We start from the raw sequence: 26,586 nt of genomic DNA, 5'->3' as shown, positions 1-26,586 counted from the left end.
TCTTAATATGATTGAATATCATATGATACCTGTTTATAGGATCTTTATTCATATTACATCTGTTTATGGGATCTTGGTAGTGGCTTTTCATAGCAACATTGTTAAAAAATAAGTCGTTGTCCATAAGGTATTTTAGGACATCCTCAGTGTTATCATGCTAAGTACTAGGACAGAGCTAGTTGTCTTGTGTTTGTTAGTGTTGGGCTCAGTGGTTGCTCCCAGTAATGGATTTGAGCACATGCCAAGGGTTATTGTTCAATCTGCAGAGAATGGTCAATGTGATGGATGGGGATCCTGGAAGCGAGTGGGCAGTGAGCAAGAGGGTAGTTTGAGGAAGATCAGGGAGCAGACTTTCTGTGTGCTCCCTCTTTCTGGAACAGTCTTCTATGGTCAGGACTAAGTGTCTCTGAATAAGGGATTTTGTTAAAGTCTTCCTGATAACCCTGTTTCTTTCCTCCACAGATGCTGCCTGGCATGCTGAACAATATTTTCTGTTTTTAGTTCAAATACAGCTCCCCTACAAAGTACAGCACATCCATTGCTTTCCCTTTGTCCACATCACTCATTACTTCCTAAAAGAATTCTAGTATATTTTTCAATTTCACTAAACTATGTTGACTCTGTCTCATATCCTGGAGAGTACCCCACTACATCCTGCTTAATTTCTCCCTCCTTATTAACATTTTAGCAATTCTTTGCTGCTCTTTCCTTTCTTTTCAATCTTCTGATATGTAGTTCAACTTTGTGGAATTATATTCTTTTTTCTGTCAATTTGATGTTATTTTTAATTTCCTTAGTTATGGATGGATGGTACAACCTTATGTTAGACATGATCCTTCTCACTGGAATGTACCTTTTCTGAGTATTCTTAAACATCTCCTTAAGGGTCTGCCACTGCATTTCCCCTTAATTATTCACATAACCCAACTTCTCAGTTCAGCTGAACTAGTTCTGTCTTCATACCTTAATAATTGTCCTTATTTTTTTTGAAAAATAGCCTTATTTTCACTTTTCTCTCTCTCAAACTGAATATGATATTCATATTACTGAAGAACACCTTTAAGATGAGGTTATGAATTAAGTGCATCTTATTGTACATGATCGAGTTTATTTTAACCTGCCCTATAGCAGTTTGTATGTACAGAAAAATCATTCATGATTATCGTTGCACTTCTCTCACAAGCACTTGCTATTTCTACTTGTATATCCCCTGCCGTATGATTGCTTTATACCACTTCTTACCTTAATTATTTCTCATCTTTACCCAAAACTGATTCTACATCTTCATGTCCAGAGCTATGGTGACTGCTCTCTATTTTTCCAATGTCATCCTTAATTAACAAGGCTACCCCTCAAAAGTTTTGCTAATTTCTTTCCTTCCTAAATGCCATGTACCCTTGGTCATCTTGTAGCCATGTCTCAGTAGTCACTGCCAGATCACACATAATTATTTCTATTTGCACTGTGAATTCACCTGTTTTCTAATGAATGTTATGCACATTCAGATACAGAGCCTTTGGTTGTGTCTTTTTACAGTTTTGTGATCCCTAGCCTTTTCTGCTAGTACACTTATATGTTTACATGCTCTGTTTCTCACTGCAAACCTTTGATAATCATTTTTCTTGTTGTACTTTGCTCTCTTGCATCATCCTGTCTCTTTACTTTATCATATCTTCCCAAATTAGTTTTAAACCCAGACCCTGGGCAAGGTTTCCCACATTGTTACAGCCAGATGGGATACTCCAAATAATTAAACTCCTAGGTGAGAAGAGATAAATTTATTCTTTATTTAACTGGCCCCTCATTGGTCACAATGAGGTTAATTTAAAAGCAGATCACTTGTAGATATCTTTCTCCCAGACCCAAATTAACTTGTGTTTTAAATGGAACCAATTTAAACAGACTTTAGTGAGTTGCAAAGCATACGTATATTAATTATTAAACATAAGAATTAGGAATGCAGCACACATGCTCGCAGATCAGAAATGAGAATGGAATCCAATAAAGGTAAATGTTAAAAAGAATGTACAGTCCAGTCTCTGAGCTGTTTGTGAACAGCGGATGGTTAAACATCATGGCAGTGTAGGTGCACAGCAGCATTGACACTGGTAATTAAATCATCAATTTCAAGATCCTTGGTTTTGCAAGTTGAAGTTCTGTTTTTATTCCTTCTAATCATGACTGAATTCCAACATTCATGATTAGAGTTGATCCTTTTATTGCCCTATCTTCTATTGTCTAGTTAGCAGGTTAGCTGACTTCTAGGACTCAGAGTGACAGACTCCCCTTACCTGCAACGTAAGTATAACCAAGAGAGAGTGCTTTGACTGTGACCTTCACACCACACAATACTCAAATTCAGGTTAGTACACACCTTAATCCATTAGCGCACATGGGAACTTTAATCCTACTGGCACATTGCAATAGAGTTTAATATGGCTTTTTAAAACTATTTTCCTTGTGTATTCTTCAAAGAGAAAAGCACAAGATGTATCTGCAGTTTGGGACATAATCCCCAGGGGTTGGCTTGTTGTCGAGCAGGGCACATCATGCTTCCTTATCTTTGTAGTTACTTTGTTTTACTAAAGTTGTTTTGACTTTACTCTTCGCCCTTTCATGGGGTTGTTGTTCAAAGTTCTCTTCACATCTTCATGTGTGACGTTCCGCAGATCTCTCTTTCTCCAGATAGCCACTTAATTTACATCTGTGGCCATTTTGGGCCCTATCTGCTCTCTTTAAAAATTTGAAATTTCAACTTAAGAATGTTCATGGTATTTTGGGTTTCTGATCCCTTGCCTGCACTGTTTAATTTGGAGCTCTAGTGTTACAACTCAACAGAACACTGGCCTCACCAAGGTTCATTTGAAGATCATCCCAAAAATATAGCTTCCATTTTCCACAGTACTGGCATGTGCCAATCCCCCATGAATCGATGCAGTCAACATCCGCATGGATTTGAAGGAATCTTGCAATCTGCCTCAACCTGGCTGAAAGTACTCAATCTGTTTGCTCAAGAAAAAGAGGTTTCCAGTCATCTGTGATGCATGCATAGACTGCAGATGAAATAATAGTAATGATGACCCCCCCCCCCCATGTGGCCTGGACTGTTAATTGATTGGAATCCCAGAACCCTATGGGGCAATTTAACATGGGCAATGCACCTAACCTACACATCTATGGACTATGGGAGGAATCCAGAGCACCAGGTGAAACCCATGCAGACGTGGGAGAACATGCAAACTCCATTCAGTCACTCAAGGGTGACTTGAACCCAGGTCCCTGGTGCATTGAGGCAGCAGTGCTGACCATTGCTGCCCACATCATATACTATTGAAATTAAATTCACAAATCCTAACTCGTGCTTAGGCTCAGTGCAATGTAGGATTTAATAAAATCATTCTCAATTAGAGAAACTCAATGGAAACGTTCCTATCGGAAAGATGTTGCAAAACTTGAAAGGGTTTAGAAAAGATTTACAAAGATGTTGCTGAGGTTGGAGGATTTGAGCTATAGGGAGAGGCTGAACAGGCTGGGGCATTGGAGGCTGAGGGGTGACCTTATAGAGGTTTACAAAATTATGAAAGGCATAGATAGGGTAAATAGGCAAAGTCTTTTCCCTGGGGTGGTGGAGTCCAGAACTAGAGAGGCATAGGTTTAGGGTGAGAGGGGAAAGATATAAAAGAGCTGTAAGGGGCAACCTTACCACAAAGAGGGTGGTACGTGTATGGAATGAGCTGTCAGAGGATGTGGTGGAGGCTGGTACAATTGCAGATTTAAGAGGCATTTGGATGGGTATATGAATAGGAAGGGTTTGGAGGGATATGGGCCAGGTGCTGGCAGGTGGGACCAGATTGGTATGGGATATCTGGTCGGCATGGACGGGTTGGACCGAAGGGTCTGTTTCCGTACTGTGCATCTCTATGACTCTGTGACTATGATCCATCAGTGTGATCCAGATAATATATAGTTTTCATTCAGATAAATATTTTCAAATGAAACTGATTTAAAGAAACACATTAAATACAACATTAGAGTTATCCCAAACATTAAAGCTTTATTCATTTTTTTATGGGATGTGGGTGTCACTGGCTGGCCTGTTTATGCCTGTCCCTAGTTGTCCTTGAGAAGGTGGTGGTGAGCTGTCTTCTTAAAGTCCATGTGCTGTCGGTTGACCCACAATGTCATTAGGGAGGGAATTCCTGGATTTGGATCCAGCAACAGTGAAGGAACAGCAGTATATTTCCAAGTCAGTATGGTAGGTGACTTGGAGAGGAAGTTGTAGGTGTGGTGTTCCCATACATCTGCTGCCCTTCTCCTTCTTGATAGGAGTGGTCGTGCTTTTGGAAGATGCTGTCTGAGGATCATCGGTGAATTTCTAATAAATAGATCTAAGCTAATAAATATTTTAATCTATCATAAATTATGTAAAATATTGGTGAGTTTCACTTAGTTTTTAGTTTATCCAGCTTCTGTTGGTTCCTTCTTTGTGAGCTTTCATGCTTACATGCTTCACTTGGACAGCCTCAGATTAAACGACTTGGTTCGTTTACTATTGAAAAAAAAGAAACTTTTTACAGAGGAAAGTTTCACTCCTTTCTTTCAGCCACAAAGGTTAATGATGACAATTGTAAACAGTTCTTGTCAGTACTATTTAAGTGTGTTTTGGATTTAACCATGGAAGAAGTTTCTATGTGTAAGCTAAAGGGACCTGTCCCAATCTCTGACCAGGTCTGCAAAACCACACTTTGTGATGCTGATATGCAGGCTGTCTGCCTGCTGCCAAATTGATGGATGGAATAAACAGAGTGAAACACCATTACAGGAAAGCTAGCATGCTCATGGGTATGTTCAGTAATGTAAAAGCATCTTCCAGCTTCTGTGGTCAATCATAAGAATGTAACAGAAGAAATTGGAGCAGGAGTAGATTATATGAGACCCATTGACCTTTCTCTATCACTTAATACAATCATGGTTGACCTTGAACTTCAACTCCACCTTCCTGCCTGCTCCCCCATTTCCCCACATTCCTTAAAAGACCAAAAATGTTGTCTATCCTTACCTTAAATATACCCAATGATGGAGCATCCTCAACCCTCTGAGCTGGAGAATTCCATAGAGTCGCAACTCTTTGAGTGAAGTAACTTCTTCTGAACTCAGTTGTAAATGATTGGTCCCTTTTCCTAGGACCATGCCCCTGCGTTTTAGATTCCCTAACTGGCAGAAACAGGTTCTCAGCATCTACTGTCTCACGCCTTTTCAGAGCCTTGTTCTTTCGTCAATGAGATCATATCTCAGAAATATACACTGTAAAGAATATAGTCTAGATTACTCGGCCTTCTATCTTGCTCAAGTACATCATTATCTGCGATCAGTATCCATACGAGCAGGAAATCTTTAGTATTGAAATTTTCAGCACAAGAATACCCCAGGTTAAGTCCGAAATCACTGTTGAGCTAACATCGTGTATGCAACAATTAGCAGCAACGCACCTTTGGGGTCAAAGTAAGGAAACAATCTGCGAAAATCTCCACTCCAGTCATCTCTTAGTAAAAAAGAGATATTAAAACAGGATCATGCTTCTCTGTGGTGCACACCACAGATGAATAAGACTGTTAGCACAGACTTTATCATTTTATTCTCAAAAGCGAATTGCATGTGTCAGCTATCACTGGGAGCAGAACTATGTCAGAACCTGAAGCACTACCTCCCACTGAGGAGGAGAGAAAATGGGGAGCAGATGGGAATAGCTTCCTGTCCAAAATGGTCACTGTACCCTTCCAAATAATCAGCATGAAGTAAGTTAGCAAGAACAATTGGGGAAGTGCTGAGAAGATTGTTCTATTTACCTTGCTCTTTTTAATCAAGTCACCTTAATTATTAATGATTTAGTGATGGCTATAAGCAGCTTTGGGTAGAGCTGTTGAAAGTACATCACTAAGCCATGACAGAAGGTCACTAATTGGAGGTCACTATAAATGTTAGTGCAGTTTAGCTACTTCACTGTAAATCTGGCCCCAGGCCTAAAGCGGGAAGTATACACACTTTACACAGCACTCATCAGGATGCATGTTTTCTCTGATTTTCTCTGGATTTTCTTTCACTATTTGTTACCTACTGCTATTTGTGAATGAAAATTGTATGGATTTTCAAGTTTTATTTTACAATTGCTGAAATATTTAGATTTATATTAATTTGTACAGAATTGTTTCTTCATTTATTTCCAAACATAATCTCTCATAAACTGATTTGTAAAAAAGTTGAAATGAATCGAACCATAAAATTGCAAAGATTTCAAGTGTATAAGGTGCTGTGTGCTTTCAGCATTGGCAGCATTATGTCCGACAATGATGGTACATTATATCCCCTTCTCCATCCTGGACCCTAACAAGTCTCATTTCTTTCCTTTTAAGTTAGTTACAAGCACTGACACAGTATGGCTGGCTTTCCCTGCTCCAGGAAAGTGGCTGGATAGATAGATAAGGTGATTATGAAGGCATATCGCGTACCTGCCTTTATTGGTCAATGCATAGAATGGCAGCAGCTGGGAAGTTATTCCGCAATTGTATAAAACATGAGTTAGGCCACAGCCAAAATATTTTGTGTAGTTCTGCCTCATGCTAGGAAAGGTGTGATTGTACACAGAGTTGATTTACAAGGATATTGCCTGCACTGAACAATTTTGGTGTTGAGGAAGGATTGAACAGGCTGGGGCTGTTTGCTTTGGACCAGAGGAGCCAGAGGAATATTCTGATTGCAGACTAGAAAATCACAAGAGACTAAGATGGAGTGGAGAGGAAGGTCATATTTCTCTGGGCTGAGGTCTTCATCTCCAGGTAGGTGAAGATGTTGGAGGGAGTTTGAAGAGAATCTTTCTCACCCAGGGGCTGGGGTGAGTCCAGAATCTATTGACTGACAAAGATGGTAGAGGCAAAAAATATTTTAAAAAACACTTGAAGGGCAATAACCAATGAGATTATGGATCCAAAGCTGGAAAGTAGGATTAGGCATGATGTCTACTAGTCAGTAATTGTCCTGATGCAGAATTTCAATTTTTCTGGAGGTTATTGAGGGCTGTTTGTTTGCAGATGGGGATTCCGCCAATAGTATAATAGATTATGACCCTTGAGCAAAAAGACATCCTCAGCTTGTGGCAAATCTTTTCCTAATCCGTGACAGCAGGATCAAGAAAATACCTGATTATCTGAAGCCATGCAATCACCCATTTAAAAAATAATGCATATGTTCTTTGAAAATTCTAGAAAAACATTTTATCTATTCTCCTCATTGGCTTTCTCCTCTTCGCTCCAAAAAACAGTAACACATTGGCAGGATATGATTGCCAATGGGATGCTTGGTGCATTTAACGGCACGTTGGATAAATACATTTGTGAGAAAGGAAAAGAAGGTTCCATCTACAGACTGAGATGAAGTAGGGTGCGAGGAGGCTCATGCAGAGCAAAAACCACAGCATCAGCTTATTAGGGCCAATGGCCTGTTTCTATGTTGTAAATGCTGTCTGATTCTATGGCCATTCTCTCACTGTCGTCATTTCTTCATTTACCAGCATTGACACTAACTGTTAGCAGGTCATATGGTGAAAAACACCTCAGAGTTGAGTCGTCTTCCGTCCAGACTGATTCATGATCTTGCATGTGAGTCAATCTTTGAAAAAATATTGCTGGACTGTCTACAGCAAGATGGTGGCATGTTGTTAATATCACAAGACTCGTAATCTAGAACCTTCCGCCAGGACCATCATTCCAGGGACATAGATTCAAATCTCACCAGGGCAGAAGGTGAAGTTTGAACTGAATTGTTCAAATTCTGCAATGAAAAGCTAGCCTAACAGTGATGGTGTAACCACTGATATTGTCATTAAGGAAAGGAAATCTGCCGCCTACATGTGGCTCCAGACTGACAACAGTGGGGTAGACTCTTAAATGCCCTGTGGGCAATTATGGATTAGTAGTAAATGCTGGCCTAGCCAGAGACATCCACATCCCATGAATTATTTTTTTTAAATTCCAGTGCCGAATGTAGTCAAAACAATTAACTTCTATTAAGTTAAAAACTTGTAACAGACAGAAAGCAAAATGAGCAATCTAGTTTATTATATCTTAATCTTAAAGTCATGGGGCCTCCCAAGTATCTGATGTATCTTTTTGCTTTTAATTTAACAAGTGGTATGGACAGTACAGTGATCACATACATCTGTACAATGAAGAGAGATTAGTTCTTTGAGCACGGGGTCTTCTGAGCTGTTGTGCTCAAGAAGTAATTAAAGGCAGCAAAGACAGACTAGAATAAACACTTCTTTTGTAAAGATATTGACACCTGTGTGACATAATTTTCTTTTTACACTCTCTCAGGTTGGCTGCTAGGTCTAAGATTGGTGCATGTATTGGTTAACCATGTGGAGTGTATACACCAGGATTTCAGGTATTCAGTTTCAACAAACGTTCCACAAAGTTCCCGTTTTGAAATGTTTGCAGAATATAATTAAACTGCTGTTCATGAAGTTTTATTCTCTTGAAAATTCTAAGTTTTGTACTTTTTCAGTGAGATATTTTGTTCTATTCTTGTAAAATGCGTAAAATGCCTAATGTTTTGATTGTAGTTAAGGAAATTGCAGGAAGGTGGAATTTCAATATGTTTGATTCCTGAAAGTGCAATTTCATTGCTGATGTTGGAAAACCACATTCAATCACAATGTATTTTCAATACGATCCTTTAACATTCTTCAAGCAGTTAAAGCGAGTCTGACCCAGTCAAAACATTCGAGCATTCAATAATGCAACTTTGAAATGTGCAAATATGCCAATGAATGAGAAATGAGCCAATGCTATTCAAGAACAATCCTGATCTGCAAATGTCCTTATTTCTGCGTTGAATGCTACGGTGGCTAGCACTGTTGCCTCGCAGTGCCAGGGACCCGGGTTCGATTCCAGCCTTGGGCGACTGTCTGTGTGGAGTTTGCACATTGTTCCCGTGTCTGCGTGGGTTTCCTCTGGGTGCTGCAGTTTCCCCCCACAGTCCAAAGTTGTGCAGGTTAGATGAATTGGCCGTGCAAATTGCCTGTTGGGATGTGTAGGTGAGGTGCATGAGTCAGGGGTAAATACAGGGTAGGGGAATGGGTCTGGGTGGGTTACTCTTCAGAGAGTTGGTGTGCACTTGTTGGGCCGAAGGGCCTGTTTGCACACTGTAGGGATTCTGATTCTATTCAAAGGGAGGGGTTGCCCACTTTACTAAACCATTTAAAATCGCCGTGGAGACCTGGATCACCAGAAATCCAAGCATCTATTGCTCTGAGTATGTGTGAGCTTTCCCTGAGTTACACAGTACTACCACAAGTGCCTGGGTGAAGTCTGCTACATATCTTATCAGTAAAATTGTGTAAAGCATGATATGTTCTAATGTCAGAAGGGGCGGAAAGAAAGTTTTCAGCTTCAGACATGTTCACTGGGAGTACGTAACTCCCACCTGCAAAATATAAAACTAGCAGAAATCCTCTCCTTTTATGTTAGCAATTTCTTCATTACTTTGGATGGTAATCCCAGTATCGATGTATGTTCTTATTACACTGTCAATAACATAAGCCATGTTGTGCACTCATATTGGCTAAAATGCACTTGCCTTGAAACCTTTGCAAAGGGGAAACAAAAAGTAGAATTGAATAGAATCCCTACATGTGGAAACAGGCTATTCAGCCCAACAGGTCCACACTGATCCTTCAAACAGTAACCCTCCCTGACCCATTCCCCTATTACTTGACATTTACCCCTGACAATACACCTGACCTACACATCCCTGAACACTATTGGTAATTTAGCATGGCCAATACACCTAACCTACACATCCCTGAACACTATTGGTAATTTAGCATGGCCAATACACCTGACCTACACATCTCTTGTGATTGTGGAAGCAAACTGGAGCACCCAGAGGAAACCTACTCAGACACGGGGAGAATGTGCAAAATCCACACAGATAGCTGCCTGAGGCTGGAATCGAACCCAGGTCCCTGGTGCTATGAGGCTGCAGTGCTAACCACTGAGCCACCATGTAATAGTTTGATGAGCTGGTTAGCACTGAGCCTGTCCCTTGATCATATTGGATAATATTGAGACTGAAATTAAATCAGAAAATGCTATAAATGCTCAGGAGGACTGCCAGCATCGGTGGGGACAAAAACAGCATTAACGTCTCAAGCCAATGATCTCTCATTGCAGCTGACAGATTATAGAGATATAGCAGGGATATAAGCAAATGCAGAGCCAAGACGAAGGTCTGACGAAAGGAAGAATTTTAGGGAAGGCCTGACATAATGGAAGATATGCTGTGAAAAGTAAGTAAGAAAGGAAAGAGACAGGAGAGGTAATCTAATATGGAAAATGCAAGAATACTGATCCAATGCAACAAAATGAGAACAACATCTGATCAAGTCTGCAGTCAGGGTCGGCAAATCTGGCCAGGGAATCTGGCTGTGAACAGTTGCCGATGAAGGATAGGCAGGCGTTGAATGGGCAGTGGGTAATTCTATAAGCTCTTAATGAATGTTAAAATTGCCATTATTAACATAATCAATTTAACACTATGCACACAATGTGTTTCCATGTAAGCTTACCTGGCCAATGTCAAAGCAGACCTCCTATTTACACAGAACATAGAACATAGAACAGTAAAGCACAGAACAGACCCTTCAGCCCACGATGTTGTGCCGACCACTGATCCTCATGTATGCACCCTCAAATTTCTGTGACCATATGCATGTCCAGTAGTCTCTTAAATGTCCCCAATGACCTTGCTTCCACAACTGCTGCTGGCAACTCATTCCATGCTCTCACAACTCTCTGTGTAAAGAACCCGCCTTTGACATCCACACCTGCTCTTCAAAGGTTTCATTCACTACAAAGTTTGTTTCTTTCGTAAAGACAGAAGCAAAAAACTCATTTAGGGCTTCCCCTACCTCCTCAGACTCCACACACAAGTTCCCTATGCTATTCCTGATCAGCCCTACTCTTTCTTTGACCACTCTCTTATTCCTCACATAAGTGTAAAATGCCTTTGTGTTCTCCTTAATCCGTTCTGCTAAGCCTTTCTCGTGCCCCCGCCTGGCTCTCCTCAGACCATTTTTGAGTTCCTTCCTTGCCTGCCTGTAATCCTCTAGAGCTGAGCTTGACCCTAGCCTCCTCCACCTTATGTAAGCTACCTTCTTCCTTTTGACGAGAAGCTCCACCGCTCTCGTCATCCAAGGTTCTTTTATCTTACCACTTCTTGCCTGTCTCGGAGGGACATATTTATTCATTACTTGCAACAACTGTTCCTTAAACAGTCTCCACATGTCTATAGTGCCTTTACCATGGAACAATTGCTCCCAGTCCATGCTTCCTAACTCATGTCTAATTGCATCATAGTTTTCTCTTTCCCAATTAAATATCCTCCCATTTTGCCAAATCCTCTCCTTCTCCATAGCTATGTAGAATGTGAGGCAGTTGTGGTCACTATCACCAAAATGCTCTCCCACCACAAGATCTGATACCTGCCCTGGCTTGTTTCTGAGCACCAAGTCTAGAATGGCCTCTCCCCTCATCGTTTCTGCAGGAGTGTAAGATACCACACCTCAGCCACTACAGACCCTCCTCATGTCACAATGTATTTAAATATTAGTATTGTATGCATAAAATAGGACTTCAGAATTTTCAGTTTGTGGGCCCCAGCTGCCTGGGTCTCAGGGCTCTTCAATTCTTTTTGGAAAAAAGGTCTGGACTGTCCCTATCCACCACCAGCCTCCTTCTCTGGCCGAGCTCACCCACGCTTTGAACAGCTTCTCCTTTAACTCCATTTACTCTTTTCAGGACCGGGTCTGGCCATAGGTACCCACATGGGTCCCAGTTGTGCCTGTCTCTTTATGGGGTATGTGGAACATTCCTTAATCCAATCCTACATCGGCCCGCGCACACAATTCTTTCCCCAGTACATCAATGACATCATCAGTGCTGCTTCCTTCTCTCATCCAGGATTGGAAAAATGTATCCACTTCAATTCCAATTTCCACCCTGCCCACACCTTACCTGGTCCAAATGTGACTTCTCCCTTCCCTCCCCTCAACAAGTCTGTTTCCAATTCTGGGGATAGGCTGGTCACCAATATCCACTACAAACCCTCCGACCCCACAGCTACTTTGACTATACATCCTCACACCCTGCTCCCTGTAAGGACTCCATTCCATTTCCCAGTTTGTCCAACTCTTAAATATCTGTTCTGAAGCTTCTACAAGGGAACGTCTCTGAAATGTCCACCTTCTTCTTCAACCAAAGATTCCCCAACAGCATGATTGACAGGGTCCTCAGCCAATTCCGACCCATCTCCCACACTTCAGTCCTCACCCCTTCCCTTTCCACCCATAACACCAATCGATGAGGGCCCTTGTCCTCATCTACCAGCAGCCAGATGCAGAATATCATTTTCACCATCTCCAGCAGGATGCCACCACTAGATGCATCCTTCCCTCACTTGTCAGCCTTCTGCAAGGACCATTCCCTCCAGGACACTCTGGTCCACTCTAGCCCTGCTTCCAACACCTCCCCATATCCCCATGGCACCTTCCTTTGCAACAAGCGAAGTAGTAACGTCTGCCTGTTTACTTCCTCCCTCCCCATCAACGAAGGCTCCAGACACAACTTCCAGGTGAAGCACTCAATCTAGTCCATTGTATTCACTGTTCACAATGTGGTCTCCTTTACACTGGGGTGACAAAGTGCAGACTTGGCAACCACTTTGTGGAAGACCTACATTCTGTCTGCAGAAATGACCCTGAGCTTCCAGTTGTCAACACCAGTGTTCCCTGGCCAACATCTCTGTCTCAGGCTTGCTGCAGTGCTCCAGCAAAGCTTAGCACAAGCTGGAAGAACAACACCTCATTTCCTGTTTGGGATCCCTGCAGCCATCAGGACTCAATATCGAGTTCAATAATTTTAGGGCCTGAGCACCTCCTGCCATGTCCTTATCCCAACCCCCATCAATAGGCTGCTACTACACATGACCTGTTGCCAGTCACTAATGGTCCCCACTAGCAGCAATTGATTCTCCCAGGCAGACCTTTACTCACTTCTTTATCTGCCCAACTGTTTTTCTGTCTTTCTGGGTTGCATTTCTACCTATTATTTACTTCCCCCTCCTCCCCCCACTCCATCTTAAGCATATCCACCAACCTTTTCCTAGCTACAATCAGTACTGAAGACATGTCACTAGACCCAAAACATTAACTCTACTTTCTCTCCACGAGGCTACCAGACCTCCAACATTTTTCCATCAATTTCTGTTTTTGTTTCTGATTTCCAGCATTTGCAGTTCTTTGATTTTATTTTTGTTCCTTTCCTGGTCTGGCCTACAAGTAACTCCAAGCCAATGTTACGTGTTGTTGACACGTAACTGCCTCTAGATAATTAGGGATGGGCAATATATGCTGGTGGCATCCATATTACAGAAATTCACTTTTTTAAAATAACATTTTATCTATATAGCAGCTTTAACACAGCACAACCTCCCAAAAAGTTTCACAGGAGTGCTTCAAGGAGTATCAAGACAAAAGATGGAAAATTATAGGCCAATTAGCCTAACCTCAGTTGTTGGTAAAATTCTAGAATCCATCATTAAGGATGAGGTTTCTAAATTCTTGGAAGAGCAGGGTCGGATTAGAACAAGTCAACATAGATTTAGTAAGGGGAGGTCATGCCTGACAAACCTGTTGGAATTCTTTGAAGAGGTGACAAGTAGGTTAGACCAGGGAAACCTAGTGGATGTGGTCTATCTAGACTTCCAAAAGGCCTTTGATAAAGTGCCACACGGGAGACTGCTGAGCAAGGTGAGGGCCCATGGTGTTCGAGGTGAGCTGCTGGGATGGATTGAGGATTGGCTGTCTGACAGAAGGCAGAGAGTTGGGATAAAAGGTTCTTTTTCGGAATGGCTGCCGGTGACAAGCGGTGTCCCGCAGGGTTCAGTGTTGGGGCCGCAGCTGTTCATGTTATATATTAATGATCTGGATGAAGGGACTGGGGGCATTCTAGCGAAGTTTGCCGATGATACGAAGTTAGGTGGACAGGCAGGTAGTACTGAGGAAGTGGGGAGGCTGCAGAAGGATCTAGACGGTTTGGGAGAGTGGTCCAGGAAATGGCTGATGGAATTCAATGTGAGCAAATGCGAGGTCTGGCACTTTGGAAAAAAGAATACAAGCATGGACTACTTTCTAAACGGTGAGAAAATTCATAAAGCCAAAGTACAAAGAGATCTGGGAGTGCTAGTCGAGGATTCTGTAAAGGTAAACATGCAGGTTGAGTCCGTGATTAAGAAAGCGAATGCAACGTTTATCTCAAGAGGGTTGGAATATAAAAGCACCGTTGTGCTACTGAGACTTTATAAAACTCTGGTTAGGCCCCATTTGGAGTACTGTGTCCAGTTTTGGTCCCCACACCTCAGGAAGGACATACTGGCACTGGAGCGTGTCCAGCGGAGATTCACACGGATAATCCCTGGAATGGTAGGTTTAACATAGGAGGAACGGCTGAGGATCCTGGGATTGTAATCATTGGAGTTTAGAAGATTAAGGGGAGATCTAATAGGAACTTACAAGATAATACATGGCTTGAAAAGGGTGGACGCTAGGAAATTGTTTCCATTAGGCGAGGAGACTAGGACGCGTGGACACAGCCTTAGAATTAGAGGGGGTAAATTCAGAACAGAAATGTGGAGACATTTCTTCAGCCAGAGAGAGGTGGGCCTGTGGAATTCATTGCCGCGGAGTGCAGTGGAGGCCGGGACGCTAAATGTCTTCAAGGCAGAGATTGATAAATTCTTGATGTCACAAGGAATTAAGGGCTACGGGGAGAATGCGGGTAAGTGGAGTTGAAATGCCCATCAGCTATGATTGAATGGCGGAGTGGACTCGATGGGCCGAATGGCCCTACTTCCACTCCTATGTCTTATGGTCTTATGGAATAATGACAGAAAGGAAGAGACATCATTTTAGAGCTTAGATATGGGCAACTAAAAGCACAACCATCAACAGTGAAGATTCAACCAGGAATGCTCAAAAGGGAAGAATTGGGGAAGCTTAGAGATCACAGAGGGTTGTAGGACTGGGTGAAACGAGGGAGATAGGGATAGGTGAGGCCATAGAGGGATTTGAAAATAAGGATAAGAATTGAGCAATTTGAAAGAGTTGCCACCGTAGATCAGAAGCACAGGGGTGATGTTTGAATGGGACGTTGGTGCGAGTTATGATAGAGATAGCAATGTTTTGGATGTGTGTAAGCCTATATATAGTGGGGAGGCTAGTCAAGAGAGTCTCAGCATCCTCATACCTAGAGGTAACAAAGGCATAAGTCAGTGTTTTTACCTGCAGATCAATTGAGACAGAGGGAGAGCTCAGTGATATTACAGTGGTGGAAGTGGGTGACCCGGTGATGCAGCAGATACCTGATTGAGAACTCATCTCAGGGTTAATCAGTGACCCACAGATCTGCCTGAGCTGCTGAATATTTTCAGCATCTTTTGTTTTCATTTAAAAGTTTCACTGATTGCTACTTAAAGTCTAAACTTTCACATATGTTTCATTTTTGATACAACACTGAAACATATTTGTTACCATATGATATTATTAATTTAATATGCTATTTCTTGTCATCACCAATTTTATTGTTTAAATGGACTTATTTCAAATGATCACTTCACAAAACAAATTTTTAATGCATGTTCTTCAGACCTTCCCCCTTATTTTCCATGAATGTGTTTTACAGGTGAGCCCTATTGGGCTTCTCCATAGCAATCAGTAGCCATTTACACATTACCAGGGTTATTTCTCTAAATTCTCTCATTATTGTTTCCTTTTGTCTTGCATCATTCTCACTTCTGTTTCCTCTCCGTTATCCAATCACAGGCCATTTATTTTTCTCTCCCACCCACATTTATCTGTAGCTATATTCCTCCTTTTAATTTGCTCATCTTTAACCACTTACGTTCTGCAAAAGTTATTCACTAAAAGCATTCAAAGCAATGGTTTGCATTTATATAGCATCTTTAACAACCTCAGGGCATCCCAAAGTGAATTGTAAGAGGGGATTGCACAAACCAGGGTTCGATTATGAGCAACAAAGCTATAATACCAAGAAACATTCTAATCTGCTTTACAGTAACCATATCAAACAAAATTTAATACAAATCCTGCTATGCCAGTCTGTATGACTCGAAGCCAACCAACAGCACGGCCTCCCAGTCGTTCCTGTCCTCTATCACGGAGGTCTTAGACGACAGATGGGAGAGGCTGGACCAGCCGCTATCTCTGGATGAGCTGACCAAGGCCCTTGACTCCTTCGAAAAGAATAAAACTCCCGGAAGCGACGGCTTACCGGTCGAGCTCTATTCCGCTCTGTGGGACTTGATTGGCCAGGACCTGCTGGAGGTGTATGTCAGTATGCTTCGGGCAGGTTCCATGAGTGAAACCATGAGGAAAGGCATCATCACCCTCATCTACAAGCAGAAGGGGGAGAGGGAGGAAATTAGAAATTGGAGACCAATCTCACTATTAAACACAGATTACAAAATCTTGTCAAAGATCATCGCCAACCGGGTCAGGTCTGCTCTGGGGTCGGTGATTCACCCTGACCAAACCTGTGCTGTACCAGGCAGGAAGATCGCTGAGAGTCTCGCACTCCTCAGGGATACGATCGCCTACATGCAGGACAGGGGGTGTACACCTGCTTCATCAGCCCGGACCAGGAGAAAGCCTTTGACAGGATATCGCATACATATATAAGGGATGTTCTCTCCAAAATGGGCTTTGGGGAGGGAATCTGTAATTGGATCAGACTGCTCTACACCAACATTGTCAGTGCAGTCTCAATCAATCGGTGGGAATCAGATAGCTTCCCAGTCAGATCTGGAATCAGGCAGGGCTGCCCTCTCTCACCTGAGGAGAAAGTGAGGTCTGCAGATGCTGGAGATCAGAGCTGGAAATGTGTTGCTGGAAAAGCGCAGCAGGTCAGGCAGCATCCAGGGAACAGGAGAATCGACGTTTCAGGCATAAGCCTTTCTGCCCTCTCTCTCCTGCCTTGTTTGTGTGCTGCATAGAGCCATTTGCCGAGTCCATCAGGAAGGATGCGAGCCTGAGAGGGGTGACTATTCCTGGCAGCGGGGGCCTGCAGGTTAAGGCCTCCCTGTACATGGATGATGTCACCGTTTTCTGCTCGGATCCGCTGTCCGTGCACAGACTCTTGTGCATATGTGACCAGTTCGAACGGGCCACGGGGGCCAAGGTCAACCGAGGCAAGAGCAAGGCCATGCTCTTCAGGAACTGGGTCAACCAATCCTTCATCCCCTTCACCGTCAGGACTGACCATCTGAAGGTGCTGGGTATTTGGTTCGGAGAGGCTGGGGCGTGCGCCAAGTCTTGGGGGGAGCGTATCAAGAAAGTGAGGCAGAAACTGGGCAGATGGAAGCTACGATCGCACTCCATCGTGGGTAAAAAACCTGGTCATCAGGTATGAGGCACTGTCAGTGTTGTGAAACGTGGCACAGGTCTGGCCTATTCCCAAAAACTGTGCCATCGCAGTCACCCGGGCCATCTTCCATTTTGTATGGAGATCAAAGATGGCCAGGGTCCGAAGGGACACAATGTATAAAAACCTGGGTAATAGGGAAAGAAACAAACCCAGTGCCACCCTCACCCTGATGGCCACCTTTGTGTGTGGCTGCATCAAACTGTGCGTGGATCCCCAAACGCAAACACCTGTCCCTGGTGTTGCGAAGGATGGGCCTGGCCTCGCTGCCGCGGAACGCTCCAAGTAGTTGGACCGTTCCATATCACCTGTCCTTCGTGGAGAAATTTATGAAGAAAAACACCTTTGACCACAAGTCCATCAGGACGTGGTCAGCACGTAGTGTCCTTGAGACCCTTCAGGAAAAAGAGAGGGTGGATCCTGTCGAGCGGTTCCCTGAGCAGACTGTCAAAGTCATTTAGCAGAATGCCTCATCGCCAGAACTTTCCAACAAGCACCAAGACATGACTTGGCTGGTGATAAGAAGGACTCTGCCTGTGAGATCCTTTATGCACGTCCGGACTCTCTGCTGCACCACACGCTGCCCTCGAAGCGGCTGTGGAGGGGACGAGACTGTCACACACTTCCTTCTGGAATGTGCCTATGCAAAGGAAGTCTGGAGAGAAATGCAGTGGTGTTTGTCAAGGTTCGTCCCGAGCAGCGCCATGACGCGGGACTCCGTGCTCTACGGCCTGTTCCCCGGGACCCATATCGAGACGAACATCAACTGTGCCTGGAGGATCATCAACTTGGTGAAGGACGCTCTTTGGTCTGTCCGAAACCTGTTGATCTTCCAGCTGAAGGAGTTGACCCCGACTGAGTGTTGCAGACTGGCACATTCCAAGGTCCAGGACTACGTGTTGAGGGATGCGCTGAAGCTTGGAGCAGCTGCCGCCAAGGCGCGGTGGGGAAAGACCACTGTGTAACATCTGCCTGCCTAAGAAGAACATGGGGCCCACGCAGTAATTGGGCTCCGCTGACGCCTCAGCAGAATAGCTGGATAAACACAGTAGGCCAGGCAGCATCCGAGGAGCAGGAGAATCTCCTGCTGTGTTTTTCCAGCACCACATTTTTCAACTCTGGTCTCCAGCATCTGCAGTCCTCACTTTCTCCTAGAATAGCTGGATAGTCAATGTGCAGACTTGTATATATGAAAAATAAATTTTGATATCTGTATGTAAAGCAATGTAATGTGTGCATAAGAATGGCATGACCAATTGTATAGAGATCCAAATAATTTTATGAATAAAGTATATTTTTGAATAAAAAAAAATCAAACAAAATTTAATATAAATCTGGGACATAATGGGGGGGGGGGGGTAAGAATACAAAGGAAGGTTTTAAAGGGCATGCATTTAAGAGAGAAGTAGGGAGGCAGCCAGGCCTAGGGAGGAATTACAGAGAGCCCAAGGTTCAGGCAGCTGAAGATATGGCCCCCAATGGTAGAATGGTGAAAATCAGCAGTGTGCAAGAGTTCTCTGATTCTCTGATCATGAATGTTTCTAATCAACCTGTTCAGTGATGCTTTTAGACATCTCTGGAGCAGGTAGGACATGAACCCAGGCCTCCTGGCTCAGAGTTAAGAACGCAAACTGCACCACAAGAATTGAAATTGTCTGACAATAATGAGATAGATAAGAATGGAATCAGGGCAAGTGCAATGCCACCTAGCTGGGCAATGGTGAAAAGGCATTGGAGGATGTAAAGTAGCCACAGTCTTGCCAGGCCAAAGGGCTGCTCTCTCATTAAAGAGAGAGATGGCTGGTGGTAGCTTAACCTGAGGCTCACCACCCCTCAGGCAAGTGGAGAGGTTGAAAAGGTACATCATTCATGGTAACTTCAGCCAGTGCAGGAATTGAACCCATACTGTTCTCATTACTCCACATCACAAACCAGCCAATCTCCGCACGCAAATGATGTGATCAAAGGCTGCAGACAGGTTAAAAAAGATGAAGAGGGAAGCTTTCAAATGAACACAATACAGAGAATGTCACTTGTCACTTTGAAAGAGCCAATTCGGTGGAGTCTGATCAGAGAGATTAAGTTTAGATTTAGATTGCTTACAGTGTGGAAACAGGCCCTTCAGATCAACAAGCCCCACACCGACCCGCCGAAGCACAACCCACCCATTCCCCTACATTTACCCCTTACCTAACACTACGGGCAATTTAGCATGGCCAATTCACCTGACCTGCGCATCTTTGGACTGTGGGAGGATACCGGAGCACCCGGAGGAAACCCACACAGACACGGGGAGAATGTGCAAACTCCACACAGTCAGTCGCCTGAGTCGGGAATTGAACCCGGGTCTCTGGCGCTGTGAGGCAGCAGTGCTAACCACTGTGCCAAACAATGAAATTCTGGGGAAGAAAAACACAGATTTGGGAGGCAGCAACAGATTCACGGAGAGGAAAGAGAAGTTGATGTGGGGCAGTAATAAGGAGATAAGCTTGAGATAAGCTTCAAAAAGATGTGAGTTCAGGGCAATGGCATGGAGAAGCATTAAAACAAGTTTGACAAGGTGTGTTTATGGAAGGGATGAAAACGGCATAGGTGGTCTGATTGCATTGTCTCATTCTGAGAGACAAAGCAATCGATGAACTCTTTACACTTATTGGAGGTGAGTGTAGATAGGACAGGGAGTGGGGACTCTAGGAGAGAGTTTGCAGTGGACAAAATACGTAGGGGTTAGCTTTGCATTCCAGGATGATCTTGGAACAGTGAGTAGTCTCAGCAACTAAGAGTAGAAACCAGTTGCATTTTAAATTACCCAACCCAGCATAACGATGGATGGCAAAACCAGTTCCATGCCATAACCTAGTGGGCGGCACGGTGGCACAGTGGTTAGCACTGCTGCCTCACAGCGCCAGAGACCCGGGTTCAATTCCTGACTCAGACGACTGTGTGGAGTTTGCGCATTCTCCCCGTGTCTGCGTGGGTTTTCTCCGGTTTCCTCCTACAGTCCAAAGATGTGCAGGTCAGGTGAATTGGCCATACTAAATTGCCCGTAGTGTTAGGTAAGGGGTAAATGTAGGGGTATGGGTGGGTTGCGCTTTGGCGGGTCGGTGTGGACTTGTTGGGCCGAAGGGCCTGTTTCCACACTGTAATGTAATGTAATCTAAAACCTTAAAAACCTGCATCCCTTACATTTAGGAACAGGTACAAGCCCTCGGAACAAATGGCAACACATTCTTCAGCACCACAGGGGCTTTTGAAAGCAAGGCATATTGTTCAACAGAAAATAAAATTATCCATGTGTTTTGTTGCTCAGTTTTCTCCAATATTAAATAATTTGCTTTCTGCTTGTGTCAATTCCTTATTTGCCAACCCATTTTATCTTTTATTTTTATTCATATTGGTCACAGAGGAAAATGCTTCCATGGCAATTAAACATTTAATAATATATTCACTTGCCTTTAGAGCCATCCTACAGTATATATACAAATTCATACAAGACCTAAAAGAAGGAGAAGAGGTCAGGCTGTAGATTTGTTTAGTTTGTTCTCTGGATAGTATAGGAAGCCTTAACACCAGGGTCTCTACTGTAAGGCTGCAAATTCTTTTCAATGTCCTTGGTACGATAACAATGTTTGGATATGAACTGCTGCATGTAGATTAAGAAAAAGGATACTGCTGAGTTTAAAATGGTCAGAAGTCATCTGCATAAAACCTCCCCTGTATTTGATTTAGCCTCCCTACAATGTTCTAATGAATTCAGACATTTAACAGGCATCTCTAGAGTTTAGTGTTCCTTTGAAGCGCAATGTGTGATAGTATTCTGAGTACTGTACATCTTGCAAAGTTTGAGTCACATCAGGGAAGATCTTGAAGGAAAATATCATCAAATATTCCTGCAATGAAAACTAAAAGTAATGGTGTTCAAACAGATTGGTTTTTACAGACCATCAAAGATGATGCATAAAGTTGTGCATTTAGTAACTAATGAATTCACTCATTTGTAAATCAAGAAAGCCTGCTTAAATTGGCTTTTTTCAAACATAAATTTATTAGTTTGGGGAGAAAGGATTCCACAAGAGAAGAGAATCTTTTAAAATTAATGTTGTTGCGACCAATCAAGGACACGGGTGAATAACGAAGGGGAGATTGATCATCCCTCCTCATTTGGAAGCTTGACAATTTGGAATAGCCCATCCTAAATGTGAGAGGAGATGCACACAAACAGATTAGAAATGTGAAGTGAGTGCAAAAAATAATAAAAGTTAAATAAGACACACACACCTGTCCCTGAGTTCTGTGAAGAGAAGACATTGAGAGCACTACTCATAGCCTCTAAGATTCTTTTTTTTTAGATTACATTACAGTGTGGAAACAGGCCCTTCGGCCCAACAAGTCCACACCGACCCGCCAAAGCGCAACCCATCCATACCCCTAACCTAACACTACGGGCAATTTAGCATAGCCAATTTACCTGACCTGCACATCTTTGGACTGTGGGAGGAAACCGGAGCACCCGGAGGAAACCCACGCAGACACGGGGAGAATGTGCAAACTCCACACAGTCAGTCGCCTGAGTCGGGAATTGAACCCGGGTCTCTGGTGCTGTGAGGCAGTGGTGCTAACCACTGTGCCACCGTGCCACCCACTAGATGTTTACAACACAAAAGGTGGCCATCATGCCTATCAACATAGATTTGACAACACTAAAATCTCAGTTTTTGGCCCACTATCCTGGAGGCTATGGCAACACAAGTGAATATCGAAATACTGCTGAAGTTCTGAATGAAAAAAACTCTCCTCAACTCTCTGCTTAGCCTTCTCCCTTTTGCTTTAAATCTATGTCCCCCTGGTTACTGACCACTCTACTAACAGAAAAAGTGCCTTCTCACCCATGCTACCTATGCCCCTCATAATCTTGTAAATCTCTATCTAGTCCTGTCTCAACTTTCACAGCTCCAAGAAAAACAACCACAATTAAATCAAATCAATACTCGAAAAGTGGCCTCCCCAATGTCTTGTACAGCCTCGAAATGATGTGCCAACTCCTATACTCCATGCTCTGACCAATGAAAGCAAGCATGTCAAATGCCTTCTTCACCACCTTGTCTACCTGTGACACCACTTTTAAAGAATTATGCACTTGAGCCCCTCGACAACAATCCCCAGGGTCCTACTATTAGCTGTGTAAGTCCTGCCCTGCTTTGTTGAACATACGATGAACGGCTGAGATTCCTGGGATTGTATTCATTAGAGGTTAGAGGGCTGGGGGGAGATCTGATAGAAACTTACAAGATAATGCATGGCTTAGAAAGGGCGGACGCTGGGAAATTGTATCCGTGAGGCAGGGATACTAGGACCCGTGGGCATGGCCTTAGGATTAGAGGGGGTCAATTTAGAATGGAAATGAGGAGATATTTCTTCAGCCAGAGTGTGGTGGGCCTGTGGAATTAATTGCCACAGAGCGCAGTGGAGGCCAGGACGTTGAATGTCTTCAAGGCAGAGATTGATAAATTCTTGATCTCACAAGGAAATAAGGGATACGGGGAGAGTGCAGGTAAGTAGGGTTGAAATGCCCATCACCCATGATTAAATGGTGGAGTAGACATGATGGGCCGAATGGCCTTACTTCCACTCCTATGTCTTATGGTCTTATAGTCTTAACAAAATGCTTCACATTTATCTAAATTAAACTCGATCTGTCACTGGGCTTATTTCTGAATATTAGGCCCAGAACACTCCCTCTCTTGTTGTGCTTACAATGAATAGGCTAAAAAGAGTTTTCCTTCATGAATGTCCTTCCCTATCTTAGAGTCATAGAATCATACAGCACAATAACAGACCCTTCGGTCCAACCAGTCTGTGCCGAACATAATCCCAAACTAAACTATTCCCACCTGCCGACTCCTGGCCCAATATCCCTCCAAACCTTTGCCATTCATGTATCCATCCAAATGTCTTTTAAATTTTGTAATTGTACCCACAGACACCACTTCCTCAGGAAGTTCATTCCACACGTGAACCACCCTTTATGTAAAAACTTTGACTCTTATATCTTTTTTATATGTCTTTCCTCTCACCTTAAAGAAATGTATCTCCCTGAAATTCCCCATCTTAAGGGAAAGGACAATTACCACCAATTCTAACTATACCTCTTATTATTTTGTAAACTTCGATCAGGTCACCTCTCAACCTCTTACACTCCAGTGAAAAAAGTCCCAGCCTATCCAGCCTTTCTTTATAACTCAAGCTTTGTACACTAAAACTAATCCAGTCAATATTTAAATAATTAAAATCTCTGAGATGTAATTACAATTAGATCCTCGATCTTCCATTGACTGTTTCGGGGACTTATATGTACACACCCAATGGCATGTTATCCCCTTTCTGTTTTCTAATTCGACCCATATGACCTAACTCAATGATCCTTGCAAAGCATTATCCCTCCTCTCTACTATAATTGATAAGTTTCTCAATATTACATATCGCCCATTTATCTTCTATCCCTCATTCCATTTTCTCTGAGTACCTTATAATCAGGGAAGTTAAGCTGCTGGTCTGCCCATCTTTCAGGCAAGTCTCAGTTAGAGCTTTGATATCTTACTCCTAATATGCCTATCTGTGGTCTTCTCTATCAATCTTCTTCCTCAGACTCCTTGAATTAAAACATATTCCATATAACTTTGCTTAACCTACTTCTTTGTTGACTAGCCTACGTTTTCACTGTCCTCTCGATTCATGTACTTGCATTTTAACTTCTAATTCCATCTCAGCCTCCCTCTCCCTGTTCAAATGTAACTGTCAAATTTGTAGAGTTCCCACCTTCCCCAGAAATAGTCCCAAAGTTTCTGGAATCTAAAGCCCTCCCTCCTGCACCATCTCTCCAGCCACATATTCATCTGTTCTATTCTTCTATTCCTACATCCAACTTAGTGGTTCCAGGAGTAATCTGGAGATTACTACCTTTTGTAGTCCTGTTTATTCATTTCTGACTTAATTCTCTAAAGTGTATTTGCAGGATCTCATTTCTCTTTCTTCCTGTGTCATTGATCCCAACATAGACCAAGACCACTAGCTGTTCATCCTCCCCCTTCAGAAAACCCTGCAGCTCTTCTGTGACATGCTTGACTCTGGGATTTGGAAAGCAACACACCATCATGGAGTCATGTCTAGGGTCACAGTCCTCACCAGTGAGTCCCTAACCATTATTGCTCTTCTTCTTCCCCCACAGCCCATATCCAAGCTGGGACTACCCAAAGTGCCAGAGCTTTGGCCTCTACAGGGGAAACTGTCCCTCTCACCATATTCCAAGCCTGTAAAATAATTTGCAGGTACGATGCACTCAGGGAATTGCCTCACATCCTGCCTGGCCCTCTTCTTCTGACAAGCTGTCATCCATTCCCCTTCTGCCTGCACTTCCTTAAGCCATAGGGTGGCCACATCCTAATATGGAGAAAATGAGGACTGCAGATGCTGGAGATCAGAGTCAAAATGTATGGTGCTGGAAACGTATTGCCAGTCAGGCAGCATTCCTGATGAAGGGCTTAGGCTCAAGGTGTTAACTCTCCTGCTCCTCGGATGCTGCCTGGTTGGCTGTGCTTTTCCTGCGCTACGCTTTTTTATATCCTGATATGAGCTGTCTATGAACGATTCGGCCTTTCCTGAGTACACCATAGTGGCCTTAGCTACTGCTCAAACTCAGACACCCAGGGCATGAGTTCATTTAGCTGCAGGTACATCCTGCATTTATGATTATCCAGACTGCTAGGAACATCTAGGTTTTCCTACGTAGTGCAGGATGTGCTGAGCTCCCCAGTCATAAGCTCAACTAACAATAGGAACCCTTCAACTAGAAAAATCTGATTCTTATTTCGATGGAGCAGCGTTCCCTGTAATTAAATTTTCTTCAGCATGGACTTCTGAGTTCCATGGTTGGCAGTAACTTCTGGAATGAGATGTTAATGCTGTGATCTGCATCAGGATGCTGATTGCTGTTTGTGGTCTGTCTTCTGTTCTACGAGGGTCCTCACTTCATCTACTCCTCTCAGTAATGCTGAGTGTTTGTCACAGAGTCCTTACCTTACCCAGTCCTCTCCTACAGTCATATTAAGTGATACAGACACAACTGATGTCAGTAGGTGAGTGGTTGATTTTGAGATGCTTGTCTTTTCAAGTCAGCTGAAAGGCCTTTGTATGGTTTTCTTAAGACTGTAGTTATGCTAGCTTTTTGGCTTTCAGCAAAGAGAGCTAGACATTTATTTTTAAGTTGCAGTGCAGGAATGACTAGCAGATATTTTAGCAGTGGCCCTCACAGCAAATACCTTCACCCACTGGCACATACAGATCAGGAGTGAACCTTTGTGTGAATTTGTGAAAGGGGAAATCATAAGCATGTCTCTCATCCAGAATACATTCTTTGTTCCCAGCACATTAATGGCCTGAGGTAGCTCACAGAGATTACAGTTCGACTTCCAGTCAATTTCTCCTTTTTGAAGCCCTGTCTTTGAAACGTCCTTGTCACTGGCCAGGTGTGACATTCCAGGGCCTCCATTGAGGCTGAGGAGAATCTATACAAGCCTCCAGACAGTCACTCAATTACATTGGTAGAATTTACATTCCCACACATTGTGGCTGTATATTATCTTGTAAAAAAAACCTGTAATTGAAAGTTCAGTATCTCCAGAAGTGATCTGAGGTTATTATTCATGATCATGACAGCGTAAGCATGTCAAAATGTTATTTTTATCTTGACTATTGAGGTATAAGAGTTGTTAGTTAATTTTCTGCTTGAGTAACAACTCATTTCAGTATTGTATCAGGGAGCAAATGTAAATTACAGTTCCATGACGCGTCACTCTTTATGTTACATGCATACAATTCACTTCACCACAGGAACTTGAGTGACATGCCCTTTCCAATTCGTTGCTAGTTGACAGCAGTCGGCCTAGAGGACTCTTGTTATTACAGTCCCACAGATGCAGCAACTACTTCCATAGTTCCTTTCGACCCTCTCTCTCATGCAGACTCATGTGGTCTCTCT

General features: G+C 43.1%; 1 long non-coding RNA gene across 1 annotated transcript in view; it reads left to right on the top strand.

Moving 5' to 3' along the window:
• Nucleotides 1-26,586, top strand: part of LOC148145388 (uncharacterized) — a 97,837-nt gene that overhangs the window by 41,822 nt on the left and 29,429 nt on the right. The window contains exon 3 of the long non-coding RNA XR_015761303.1: nucleotides 8,370-8,439. This is a non-coding gene — a long non-coding RNA (uncharacterized LOC148145388). The remainder of the gene's footprint in view (nucleotides 1-8,369; nucleotides 8,440-26,586) is intronic.

Source organism: Chiloscyllium plagiosum, unplaced genomic scaffold (assembly GCF_037043375.1).
Source record: "Chiloscyllium plagiosum isolate Xiang-an unplaced genomic scaffold, Cpla_swu_hap1 HiC_scaffold_24, whole genome shotgun sequence".
Taxonomy (NCBI): Eukaryota; Metazoa; Chordata; class Chondrichthyes; order Orectolobiformes; family Hemiscylliidae; genus Chiloscyllium; species Chiloscyllium plagiosum.
The sequence above is the reverse complement of the archived record's forward strand: the minus strand, read 5'-3'. Positions and strand labels throughout refer to the sequence as shown.